At 33.0% G+C, this 14117-nt stretch overlaps 1 protein-coding gene across 3 annotated transcripts in view; it reads left to right on the top strand.

Moving 5' to 3' along the window:
* The window catches only part of LOC120777338 (nocturnin), a 47553-nt gene that overhangs the window by 1943 nt on the left and 31493 nt on the right, over positions 1-14117 (top strand). The window contains exon 1 of one of the 3 annotated variants that reach the window (XM_040108585.1): positions 6898-7343. The exons of 1 other annotated variant lie outside the window; for it this stretch is intronic. The gene's annotated coding sequence lies outside the window, so the exon portion shown is untranslated. Of the gene's footprint in view, positions 1-6897; positions 7344-14117 lie in introns of those variants that run through there. One more of the 3 variants, XM_040108586.1, reaches the window with a different exon arrangement.

Here is a 14117-nt window from a genome sequence, read left to right as displayed (position 1 = left end):
GAGGAATCCCGGTAGCTTTCTAAGCTCAACTATATAGAAAAACTGCTTTTTCATCTTAACAATGAATTTCCTAGGCTAATTTAGAAAAAATCAAAAATACTTGAATAACCTTTTTAAAATTTTTGCATGTAAGAAATAAACTTAAGAAAAAAAATTTTCAAAATTAAATTTTTTTCAAAAATTGGAACATAAATTCACCACACGCAGTACAGTAAAAATGCTTCGGTAGAAAACGGGACACCCTATCGTATGGAATAAAAGTATATTATCACATACTTGCTATACTTTTCATCATTTGTTTACTTTTCCAACATAATACGAACAAAAAAATTATAGAGAGTAAAACAAAATAATAACCTAAAAGATACACGATGATAGCACGTACAATATGCACATTTCTCAGCTAATATTTGCTTCTGGTGGGCTTTTGATTAAAGGTCGAAATATAGAGCTATGTATATACTATACATTTGTATGGCAAGCTTATAAAAAAAATTCTATGTACTTTCGATGAAAACTTGCAAATGGTGTTAAGTAAGTTAATTTGTTAGTTAAGCAAAAAATGTGTACAAAAAATTGCTGTTTCCAATTGCCGACACAAAATATAAACAAATGATACCATTTTAATTTACAGCTTTGCTCCATTCCCTCTTTATGAGTAGCAGTAATTCTCAATAAAATGCTGCAAAGTCAATTGAGTCAATTCTCTCAACTTTTATTGGTGTTTGTTATTGCAGCAAAGCTCTCCAGTGAATTGGTTCTCCGTACGCATGTGCAATTTTGCTCTGACAAAAAAGGTGATGTATAGGCTATCAGCATGCTTAACCCTTGAATGCTGCAGTAAAGTCAAATTGTACAATTACTAGACTATTTATTAAATACATTTTCACTCGTTTTATATTGATAAACTTTTTTAAGCTTTCATATGCATACATAGTTATTTTTAACAGATATAAGTCCTGCCCTAGACTCGTCGTTTTTTACTGAGGCCAAAATTTATTATTTATTATATCACAGTGAGTTTCTGTTTGAAGAATGTTTTCACTACAAAGTTGCGAAGACCCCCTTTTTCCGTTCCTTTCATTAAACTAAGCCAATTTTGATACTCTTGCAACATGTTACTATAGAGTGTAATAGTTTTGTTCATCTAATGGTTGTTTGTATCACCTAAAATTAATAGAGTACGATATTAGGTTATATATACATATCTAAATAATCAAAAAAAAAAACAAAACGAATTGAAATCCGAATGACTGTCTGTATGCTTTTCTTTCCATATATCTGTCCGTCCGTCTGTCCGCCTATGCAAACGATTACTTTCCGGTATACAAATAAATAAACTTTGCTCGAATAGTGCTTTCTCGTTGTGCCACCTTATGATCAGAAATTGCTCATATCGGGAAAAAAACTTTTCAAGCCCCCAGATACTCAATATGTGAAACCCAGTTGCTTTGCGTACTTTTCATCGAAAATATCCGTCTATCTGTGAGATATATTTTAAAAATTCAGAGAGAAATCTTTTCTGATAACAGTATGTCTTTATACCTGATAGAAAGCTCAATATGTGAGTGATCTTAACCAAATTAAGAGAGCGTGCCAATTTGTGCCTAAAATTAATAAAATCGGATGACAACTTTTTCTAGACCCAATATATGGAACTAATACTAGGTTTTCAAACATCTACTTGATTTTACTCCTGTCAGATATGGTAGTAAAATATAGGTATGAAAGTAATTTAGTCTATGACCTATAATATAAGTTGATAAGATACAAATTGTATTGGAATTCATTCACGATTTTGTCGAAAAATGAATGTTGAATTCTTTCACAACATTTTTAAAATAAAGTTTTCCCAAGTTCTTTTGAAAGTTTTTCGTTCAATGAGACAGCTACTGAGTGATGCAAGAGAAGTTGGATAATACATTTGAAGATTTACAATAAATCGAATCAAAACACGCCGGTAACACTAGCTAAGGTATTATCTGAAAGGATTTGATCTGAAGATATTTTATTGCAAACCAATTGGTAGGTTTACTCTGCGTTGGAAACACCGCCTGTCCTTTGTTGGTGTTTCTAAAAGGGATCACTTTGGAAATCAATTCCTGAATGGATGGTGTACGTATATTCTGCAATGTACACCATAAATGTCTGAGTTAAGGAGTTATTATACATATTAAAGTTTGAAGCTGTTTTCTATATAGGATAATATAGGAGCGGACCATATTTCATTGCCACATTCGATAAGGTTCAAATAGTGCTATTCAAATTTCCGCAAGTAAAATTTTTGGTTTCGTTCTGAAGCGCAGTCACTCATATTAAGTGCATGTCCAGTGAAAACCTGTTAATACTAAGTATTCGTTTCCTTCAAAACCTAAAGAGTTTCCTAACCTTATATTTTCATCACATTAGTTATTTTAGAAGATAGTTTACAGTAGACGGTTACCGCCAGAAACCTGTTCACACCGATAAATACTGAAAAAAAATTAAATTAATACAAAATTCAATAAAAACTAATACTATCGCACCCCAGTAGAGCGTACTGAATCGTTGTAGAGGAATGTTATCAGAAATGGAAGCAGACTCAGATTTGATTAAACCACACTGAGAATAATTTATTGATGACAAATTCGGAATAATAAATACATACATATGAATTTTATACCTAAATAAATATGTTAGCTCATATGTACTATATGTAAATAGGCTTCCAATTATATATTTATTCGGTATATACACGTAAATACATACCTTAAGCAAAAGTAAGTTGTGAGTAGTTATATAAATTATTTTCATTGTATGAAGTAAATGATTAAATTCCTAATAATATGGGGTGTAGGAGCGTGATAACTCGTCATTTGGATTATCTTCAGAAAACCAATACATATGGAATTTGTAAGAACTTAACTTGGTGTTACGCAATTACAGACATCATTAATTGTAATTTATTATTAGATAAGAGGTGTGTTAAATTAAACTTATTATTGGTTATGGCAAACTTGGCTATAACCGCGTAAGCGGTGTCTACGCCAATAAAGAAGAAGATGATTGATTATGGTAATACTGCTGTTGTGGTTCAAATTGATGACCATCGGCTAATACATTGTGATAATATTTGACCCGAACTAGTCCATTTAAACAAATTCGATAAAAATTATTTTAATAAATACTTTCACAACTTCTTTTATGTTGTTCGAAACAGCACATTTTGCTTAACGTTTACTTAATGAAGCGTGCTAATGCTCTAGTCGTATCGAAAATCCTTAATCTTTTGCAAAAACGACATGGAGTCGCAAAGTAGATGCTTGACAACATATTTGAAGACCTTACATTAATCAAACGCATCATCGCTGGTGACGAGACGTGGGTTTATAAATAAAACTGCGAAATTGTCCAACAATCTTGGCGCACAAAAATCAACTGAAACCAAAAGACTCAAATTTGTTGGAGACTGAAGCCGAGGTTTGTAACAAGTGAATGGAAAATGGCGACGGTTATGTACAGAAGTGCTTTCCAAGTGTTATAGTGATTATAAGCCTTGGGGATTTTATTATACTTGTTATACCTTTATATAAATTGTCACACATTTTTTAATACTAAAAGTCTTTAATATAACATTAACTTGTTAAAGTAGTATTTTACGCCCACAATATTTAAAATTACTAGGTGCGTTCCACAGTAAACAGGACTTAAAAAAACAGAACAAAAGGTTTTTTCGACTAAATCAATTTATTTTATTCGAAACAGTCTCCTTTCTTTACATCTGCTCAAATTTTGTATAAGAACATTCTTTCTCATTTAATACCAGAGCATCGAGAATCGAAGCCAAAATACATACTATAGAAAGCGTGCGCGTTTCAATAACATTGAAAGTAGATGTTGTAAAAATATTCATATGCTCATATATACTTTCATATACTAGTATACTTAGTATATACTAGCGGTAAACTCACTTGACCGTCTGGTAATTGCGTGTAAACATTATATATTACCCCCAAATGTAGAAACATAAAGGTAATGAAATCGCGCAGGGGACATACATAATAATCTAAGTCTGTGAACTATGTTGCCACTGATAACACCAATTCATATACCATATATACATACATATACATATATAACATAATATATGTATGTAGTCGTAGACTGCAAACGCAGCCCTGAAAGTTATCTGCATAACAACAAAGAATATAATTTTAACACATATAGAATTTCTATACCCAACGAAAATGATTCACTGGCAGTTTCAATCGTTTCAATTGTGCTGAATAAAGGGTTTTCTGTAAATGTCAAGTCAATAAAATTGTTAACTGGAAAGGATAAAAGGGAATTAGATAACGCGTTTGCTAATCATTTCGATTTAAAAGCTCTTTCAAGTTTCATTTATGCATTGTGGGTTCAATTTCCAAATCAGTATTGAAGCAACATGTTATTTAGCTAAAATTATTAACCGTCTATTCGATTTTTACTACTTAAGATAACCAATTAATTTAGTCAAATGTAATTGAATGGTAGGTGCTTTCATTTTCAAGTTTTCAAAACGTTTTCTTTTCCGTAACCGTTTCTACTAAAAATACTTTCAACTTTTGACATATACATATGTAATAGGTAACTAGATCAGATGCTTTTAGTTCACAGAATCGGTATTAAAAAATTCATTCTAACTTAAGGATCTCCATTTACTCATTCTTTTCGCGCATAAGAAGAATATGATTAACGAGCAAACTTCAAAGCAAGCATCATAAAAAACAATAAATGACCTAGTCAGAGCAATATAAAACATTACCATGCTATGGTGGGATTCCGTTAGGTATCCAAAATTTTACTCACTAAGCAATTTGAGAGGTTCTAAATATTTCACAGTCGATTCTCAGTTATCAAATTGAAGAATAAAGACTAAGAATTTCATCATCTGTCTGCCTTCTAATATGATGAAATTCAGAAACTTCAAAACTTGCAAAACAATATTTTCAAAGCATAACTATACGCCTAACAAAGTTCAGAAGCCCTCTGGGTGAATTTTTTTTGATCTTAATTAAAGTATTTTATATGGATTATTTTAGTTCTATAATACATGTTGAATTAAACGAATTTAATCATTTCTAGGAAAAATTAATATTTCAACTATGGTATATATATATATATATACTTATCTTCATATATATTTTTGAAAACAGTAATCTTTTTCTGTGACATAGTACGCCATAAATCTCCATACCTTACTTACTTATAAATTTTCTTCAAAATCAATGATTTAGTGAATCACTTAATCGATCAGTCTATCGTTCTGCTGTTTAAATAAAACCTTACGTACATACAAGCGTAGAACCCCAATTGGCGCGTCTGGCAAATTAATAAAGAAACTTACATATACATACATATATACGAGGGCGGTTCAATAAATTAGTAGCTATTTTATTTTAAATATTGTGTAGTCGAAAAAGTCTTTTCGTATTTTGTCAATAGATGTCGTTGCAGTCGTACATCTCCAGTGTGTCATACCAGATAGTGTTGAAAGGTGAGATATTAATCTTCATTTAACCAAAAAAAAAAATTAAAATTGCGGAAGTTGAAAAAAAGTTACAGCTGATCAAAAATGAGTGAAAATAATGAAGAAATTCGCTATTTTGAAATTTTTGTATAAAAACGGGAAGAAAGCCATGTAAGCCACCATTGAAAATTGTGAAGTTTGCGAAGACGATGCTGTATTAGTTCGTGTAGCAAAACAATGTTTGCTCGCTTCCGTTCTGGAAATTCCGAAATTTCAATTAACACAGATGAAAGTTTTACACTGATGGAATAATATTTCCAGCGAAAAAATGGCAAAACGTGGTCGACCAAAATGGTACATATTTGTTTATTTATTTATTATTATAAATATAAAAAAAAAGAGTTGAAGTTTGATTAGAAATACTAAAAGACTTTTTCGACTACCCAATATTTTTATACTCTCAAATCGAAAAATTATAAGAAATATACAAACAGACAGATAGGGAAGGCCAAATCGACACTGCTCGTCACGCTGATCGTTTATTGTATATCCTTTATAAGGTCGACGATTCCTTCTGGGTTTTACAACCTTCGTGACAAACTTAATATGCCCATCAAGGGGTTAACAATAGCACCAAAGTTTGGTAGGTACAATACCATTGGCAGTATACATATGTATTTGTTTTGATGAAACTATTTATTTTCTTTCATGGCCTGTATAGTTATTAAGACCAATAAATTGAATAATTACTCTAAATTTTTATTCAAGGATAATTGCTATCATATTCAATAAGTGTTCGCTAAAATTTACGGATCTTTGCTAAAAAAAGCTAAAGAATACATAGCATAAAATGATTATTGTCCTACTCTGAATAGAAGTTAGGCCTCCTTCTTCTTTTTTTTTATTGCCGTAGACCCCACTTATGCGGTTATAGGCCTCCTTTACCATACTTAAATAAAGTGCATGACTATGGTTCATGTACGGACTAATCCCACCCCCCTCGTATGTGCATGTGCCTGAGAATGCTCGCGGCGTTTGCCAACAAAGGGCAAATCGATGTGAGTAAACCAGCGCACACCACTTTGTAGTAAATACAGATGTACATCTGTAGAAAAAAAACAGCGGGAGCTTTGCCAGAAGCGCCTCAATCATTTTACGCTCTGTTTACTTATATAATAAAATCTCGGTACCATCAGTACTGCTGTTGTCAGCAGAATACCTCTCATTTGCGCTTTTTGCTTTCGTTCCTTTAAAGCGAGTATTTACACTTGATTATCCTTATCAGAGAACGCCGACAAGCGTGTCGCGCTATATGTATGTTCTGCCAGATGTATGTGTGTATATAGCTTGTATTATGTATAAAAGTGATTGCAATGTTTTCATTAGAGCTTAGTTGATTTCGAATTGAGTGCGCATAGTGATCTCACAAGGTTTACCACAACGCTGTTGTACACTTTAGTTTCGCCATTAGTCCGGTGCTATTCGGTTGTTGGAAACCTCTAAATAATCTTCATATAGTAAATGCAAATTTTTTGTCATGTGTGCCTTTAGTGAAAAAAGTATTTCCTCCAAAGAGTGTATCACAAGCAAAATTGTAACAGTGCAGTGCTCCTTATAAGAAAAAAGGACATTTTTCCAAAGGATTTCCCAATTTGTGCATCCATTTGCTTACTAAAGTGCTAATCAGTAGAATCTGTGAAAACATCTCTTGCATCAGCTATACAATTAAAGTGAAATCCACAGAAGAAGTGCTTCTAAGCGCATAAAAGCGATTCTATCCGGTTTCAAGAAATTCGCGCTGGTTTTGTTTACTTGTTTCGAAACAAGTGCACTTTGAAATCAATCCATGGAAATGGTAAGCATAACATCATAATGAAACCATTTACGACTGATAGTGGGCGAGCGTGTTGGATTTCTTTGCATATAATTTCCATATAAAACCATATACGAGTATGCATGTATGTGTGATAGTTATGTATATGCAACGCGGCAACATGGTATGCAGAACAAAGCTACATAATTGCCTTATATATAAACTACTCGCTACTTATGGATTTTCAATTCATAAGATAATAGCTTCCCCTCAGTGTGGTTGGCAATTCTACAATCTGTATGACCACATATTTCTAAAGTAAACTGGAAATTGTTTTGAAAGTTTAAATAATTATGAAGACAAACTTAATTTTCTACGAAACAACTGTCTTCGATCGATTCCAAGAAATTTTAGATCCGGCTCGGTATTTTTGAGCAGTTCGGAGAAAATGTCCAAAAGGTTCATACGTTAGCAACTAAAAGTTATCTAGTTAATTTTAAATAAACAATATTTATTTCAATTTGTTTATCGTACGCCAATTGTATGTTCAAATCATTATCAAATTTGGGGATTATGACATGAATATAATCTTAACTTTACAATTTCAGTACTTCCATTCAAATACGTTCAAAGGCTTATTTATAACGCTAGCAATCTTGCAGAGAGCTCGAGTTAGAGAAAAGAAGACCGGATTTTTAAAAGTGATTAATTCGATATTTGATTTTCACTCGAACTACACTGTGGAACATTTTTGGGATTATTGTCTGGGTGGGTGAGAAATTCCAAGTCAGGGTGATGGTACTAGGTCAGTATAGTAAAACCCTAAAAGGGTTTGGCGTTCATATGTGTCAGTATTTTTATGACCTTTTAAATTTTTTCCTTATCTTGATGTTTTTTCGGCAAAAAAAAAATTTAAAAGGTCATAAAAAAAACTGACACATACGAACACCAAACCCTTTGAGGGTTTTACTATACTGACCTAGTACCATCACCCTGACTTGGAATTTCTCACCCCTCAGATTAGCTGTTGTACTGTGCTTTCAGAGAACATTATACAACAGAAGACATTTTTGAGCATTGTAAATGTTTCTCAAGTCTTCTCGCTTTATTTATTTATAAAATTGATAAATTTTTCAGTTTTTTTTATGCGATAATATTTTGAGAAGACTGATATTTAATAAAGTAAAAGGTGATAAATTTCGAGGTTCCCTAATTTTTAAAGAAAAAACACAAAACTTCAAATTTAGGTGGAAAGTTTTATTATCATTCGAAAGAATATTTTTTGACATTTATTTTTTGCCGCGGCTACGTTTCAATTGGTATATCCGTTGAGTCCAATTTGCGATTACTCGTTCGAGCATTTCGACTCTTAAGTGACAAATGTCACGTGAGTTGTTTTTCTCCAAGGCCTGAATCGAGCGGGATTATCCGCATAGACCTTAGACTTTACATATCCCTACAAGAAAAAGTCTAACGGTGTGATATCACACAATCTTGGTGGGCAATTGACCGGCTGAAAACGTGAGATTATCTGCTCACCGCAGCCTTCTCTCAATAAATCCATTGAATGATGCAATGTGGGGGAAGTAGCGCCGTCTTGTTGAAACCAAATTTCGCCGAGATCACGATCTTCAATTTCGCGCATCAAATAGTCGATTATCATGGCGCCATAACGGTCGCCATTGACGGTTACGTGTTCACCGGCATCATTTTTGAAGAAATATGGACCAATGATTCCACCGGCCTACCATCCACACCAAACTGTTGTTTTTTCTGAATAACATGGAACCCAGAAATGGGTCGGATCTTCTTGGAACTTTTTAAGAGCCCATAGAGCGAAGCGATGTCGCTAGGGAAGGTCAAAAGGCTTCAGTTCTTGCAAAAGCTGTATTTTGTACGCCTTCAATGTAAGATCTCGACGTAAAATGTCTCAAGTCATTCAATACGTCAGACCGTATTGCTGCGAACGGCACCGAATCGACTCTCCACGGTCTTCATGCATGCTCTCTGCTGGTTCTGCTATATTTTTTTTGACTGCGTGCTGGACGTAGTTCATTCAGTCGAATATTACATAATAATAATACTTGAAAAACAAGTTGTAATAGTTTAGTCAGGGTATAAAATTAAGAAGGGCTTATCTTTACTACCCAAAATATTCTCTCTATAAATCACTATAGTACATACATTATAACCTTTAGAACTGTCGATGAGTTTATTCTTAAGTGTACGAAAATTGGTTTTGCAAGAGATTTATAACCCTTCTGAAGTTGTTGATTGCCACATTTTAAAATTAACCCAGATGGAAAATTTTCAAAAGAATGTGAAAATAGATTGAATAAAAAGTAAGAAAGGGATAAGTGCGGGTGTAACCGAATATTTTATACCCTTGCAATTTGCAAGCTTCAAAAGTTGAGAAATACCACGGTCAAACCACGGTCTATGTAGTAAGTGGTAGCTGGGGTAATTTGTACATTGATTTCACATATTTTCTATATTAAGCCGTAATATAGCCAATATTTACTTCACTTAATTTTGCTAAGATATCTTATAAATTGACCAATAAATACGCTATAAACGCAAGTTTGAAATTTGAAATCCCTATACTGGTTATATGGGAGTTAAGGATAGGATATTTTAATATACATATGTGACCTGGTCAACGAAAAGGGAGCTAACGTGCGAAAACTAGTTTTCTGGGAAAAGCTGTTGAAAATAATCGTCAGATTCTCGTTATCTCATTAATTGTTCTCCTTTTTTTTTGACACCTAACCCCCTTTCCGTAGACCAGGTCACATATACATATATCTTAAAAATAAGCTCGATCAGTTTCATTAAGAAAGAAGTTTCATTTGTCGATATACCCGCCACAAAGTCAACAGAAAGTTTGAAAACCTATATATTAGGTATTTTTAGCTTTAAAATTTTGTGGGGTTACCTTAAAATGGTAAAATAATTCGTTTTGGAAGCTATAAACAATAGCACTACACCCAAAATTTTCCCAGAAAATTTCGTAAATTCTCACCGATGTGGCTACATTGCTTATGTATATGTATATGTATAAGCATATATTCTTCTTGTCTTATTATTTATAATTAGATCACGAAATCAAACGCAATGGCTGTGATTTCCCATAGTTTCTGCTTCCTCGCAGACACAGCAAGCAGACAAGTTCAATGAAAAACGCGCGCGTTGTGTACAAAATTAACAAACCAAAAGTCGGTCTGTTGGCAACGAAAAAGTGCGTTTGTGAAAAAACTGCAGAAATACGCAAAAGTTCGAAAATCATAAAATAATAGATACGGCATGTGAAATTATATACATACATGTATGTATATGTATATATTTTGCAATTGTGCAGCAGTATGAAATAGTGTGAATATTTTTATATGCGCCAATAAACATACATATGTATGTGTGTAAGTGTACTTGTAATGCTTTTATTTTTGCTTACGCGCTGGGAGACATGCAACCGCGAATTAGCCAAGAGATCGATAAACGTCTGGCACGGTGAGTGTTTCTGCAAACATACGCACATACATACGTGCATACATAAATATTGTGAAAGAAGTATATGTCACACGCGGTAACTGATAACAGCCACCAACATTAAGAAGGCCACATACGTATGACTTTTTTTTAAAACAAAACAGCTACTTTATTTGACGTATTTCACTTAACAGTAGTTGTTCTTGCATACTACATATGAATGTATTCACGTTGATATTTTAGTATGCACAATAGTGCTTCTATAGATATATAAATTTAAATGGTAAATAAATAAAATATACAAAAGGATTGAACGGTATCAACAGCTTATCAGCAGCTAAATTTGTCAGATGGAAGTCTTAGCGTTTTATCTGCATTTCAAAGTACCTATTTCTTAAAACACTTGTTTTTTCATTGCTCATATACACACATATGTACATACATACATACATTTTAATATATCAGTGAACGTCTGTCTGAACTATACTACATATATTATGTACATGTATGTATTTGTTGTAACTATGCGAAATGGTTTTCTTATAAATTTATTTGTTTTTTGTATATTTAAAATAGCACATTTATACATATACATACATACATACTTATATTGTATGTATATTGTTGTTTATTTGAAGCAAGAAATATTGTATGGCATACTTCTAGGCAGAATCTGTTAAGATTTTACTCGTTTCTACCATTAAGGTGGCACTTAAATGGATTAAAATATTTTTTTTTTTTATCTACAAGAATGAAATGTTTATGATAAGAAAGATAGGCGAATTAAAACGAATTTGATAGACTAAACATGAATAAACGACTTATGATTATAAACACGTTTATATAAGTATGTGCATATATCAAGAAGACATAAGTACGACTAGATTTATGGCTGGCTTCGTGTAAGATGATTACACCTCAGTTAGTTATAGTTTAGTTGTTAGAAACTGCCAAACTTTCATACATATATAGTACATATCTACATACATATATTAGCAATCTGAATCAACCCTGTGTTTGATGCACTCTTCTGATATAATATATATATCCGCATACTGCCAGTGTTTGATATGCTGTTCTGACATTAACCAAATCCGCATACCGCGTCGACCGGAGAAAATGATAACAAAAAGGGAAAATGGAAAGAAAACTTTCCAGCCGCTGTTTTCCAAATAGTATTTAACCACACTGCAATATTGGGTCTAACGTTGTTATAGACATTTTTTGCCTGTCTAGCCGCTTATTCTGCTTTGATAAGTTATTCTAGGTAACGTTCTCTATTAATTAATCTTTAACAATTTATAATAGTGACCGACCCGATCCTACCAAATACAGAGCATTACCATGTAGCCACAGATATTCGGCTTTGCCATTAATTTGACTGGTTGCTGAGGTTTCATATTTGATTTTTTGCTTTAAAAATTTGCCATAATGGATCCATTTTCCATATCCAGCCACATTCTGACTTCATTTTTAGTGTCCAAACAGCTTTCGGTTTTCAACATCTCTTGACTTGAGCTCATATACCAACCAATTTTCTTGGTTTCATTCATCAATACTTATTTGTCGCCTTCGAAGTAATTCCCACCAGATATAATACACTTATGCCAACGATTTTTCCAGTCCTCGAAACACTTTTCATAAGCACTTTTTCGTATGGCCTTCAGCTCCGGCCATTTTCGACAGATGTTCTCACGCAAATGCTTCAATATGGCAAAATAGAAATCTTTATTAACCGTCTGTCCCCCGGAACACCAAACCACGAATATGGAAAAAAAACAATGAGGATGCCCTTGGTTTTTGAGCGGCTTTGACGTAATTTTTTTATTTCGACTCGCTCTTTTCGATGATTGTTGACTTGTTTGCATGTCAAACACATAAACCCAAGTCTCATCAGCAGTTATAATGTTCTCCATGAATGTGGAATCTATCAACCACGTGCAAAGAGACCTGTTTACTGTACTCTTCTTGAAAAAAGTTCGCCTTTATCGGGACGAGTCGAGCAAGAACGTGTTTCATACCCAAAATATCCACAAAAATAATTCGAACGGGCTCGCGAGAGATATGGAGCCCTCTTGCCTAACGTTTTTCAAGCACCATATCTTTCACTTTTATAATATTTTCATCAGTTGAAGGGGGTCGTCCAGAACGAGGCATGTATTCAACGATCTCTCGACCGCCTTTGAGGGCTTTGTACCACTCGTAAGTTTTGGTTTGGATAAAACTACAATGTTTGAGACAAATTCTTTGTTCCATATGTTTATCCATTGTAAAAATCGCAAAGCACCACTGAGGTGTACCGTCTTCAGCAGCTACTGTAAACAAATTGCTTCATGGGGCGCGCTCCTATTTCGCATAGTAATTAAGGACAGTCCTAGCAAAATACTTTTTTTTTCGAAATATCATTCACCCGAGGAATTTATTTCCATTTTCCGGGTGGTTTTTTGTCTCGTGTACATCCAATTATCTGCGCTCCGTATAGAGTTCTACTTAAAAATCAACCACATAATAATAGTTTAATCAAATATTATTGAATATCTTGGCTGAATATCTTGGCTCTTTACCTAATTAACGAGTTCATTGTGAATACCCTTATTATCTATTTTTGTAAATATTTATTTATATACACTAATATATTCGTACATGCATATATCTTGATCAGATATGTATTAGGTGTAGTCATATGCATTTCAATTGCATTTTGCTCGTGCTTTATTACATTTTGCTTTGTTTTTGTTTTTGTTTTGGGGGTAAGTGTAATTGTTTGCCGGAAATAAATTAGATTTATCTACGAACATGTGAAAGTGCACTTGAGTGTTTCGAGAATGCCAATCGCTGAAATGCAACTGAAATGCCTTTTATTACATTTTAATAAATCACGACAGCTTAGGAAATATGTACATACAAGTATATGTATGTATGTAGAAGTGTGGGTGTGTAATGCTTTTAATACGTAGAGAGGTAAGTCAGATATTTATTAGCAGTTTTAGCGTTAGAGAAACGAGTGAATATAGTAAAAATAGCCAAGGCTTATTATCTTGCAGCGCCTACTGTAAATTAATGTCCGATTTTTCATATAAATATGTACATATGTATGACTTTAATCAGTTTATCTGCAACAACACAATATTTCTTGTTAAATTTTATAAATATTTGCTATCACTCTAAAGTAACTTACACTAACTAGCTAAAACATTGAGTTCAGACTGATAATTACTATATTTTTAACTTTAATATTATTAAGAAAATAGATTATTAAAATAATTAAAATTAATAGTAGGAGAATCGTATTATTTTGTCCGGATCGTTTATTTAACTCAACACTATATA

Source organism: Bactrocera tryoni, chromosome 5 (assembly GCF_016617805.1).
Source record: "Bactrocera tryoni isolate S06 chromosome 5, CSIRO_BtryS06_freeze2, whole genome shotgun sequence".
NCBI lineage: Eukaryota > Metazoa > Arthropoda > Insecta > Diptera > Tephritidae > Bactrocera > Bactrocera tryoni.
This window is presented reverse-complemented; position numbering and strand designations above follow the sequence as displayed.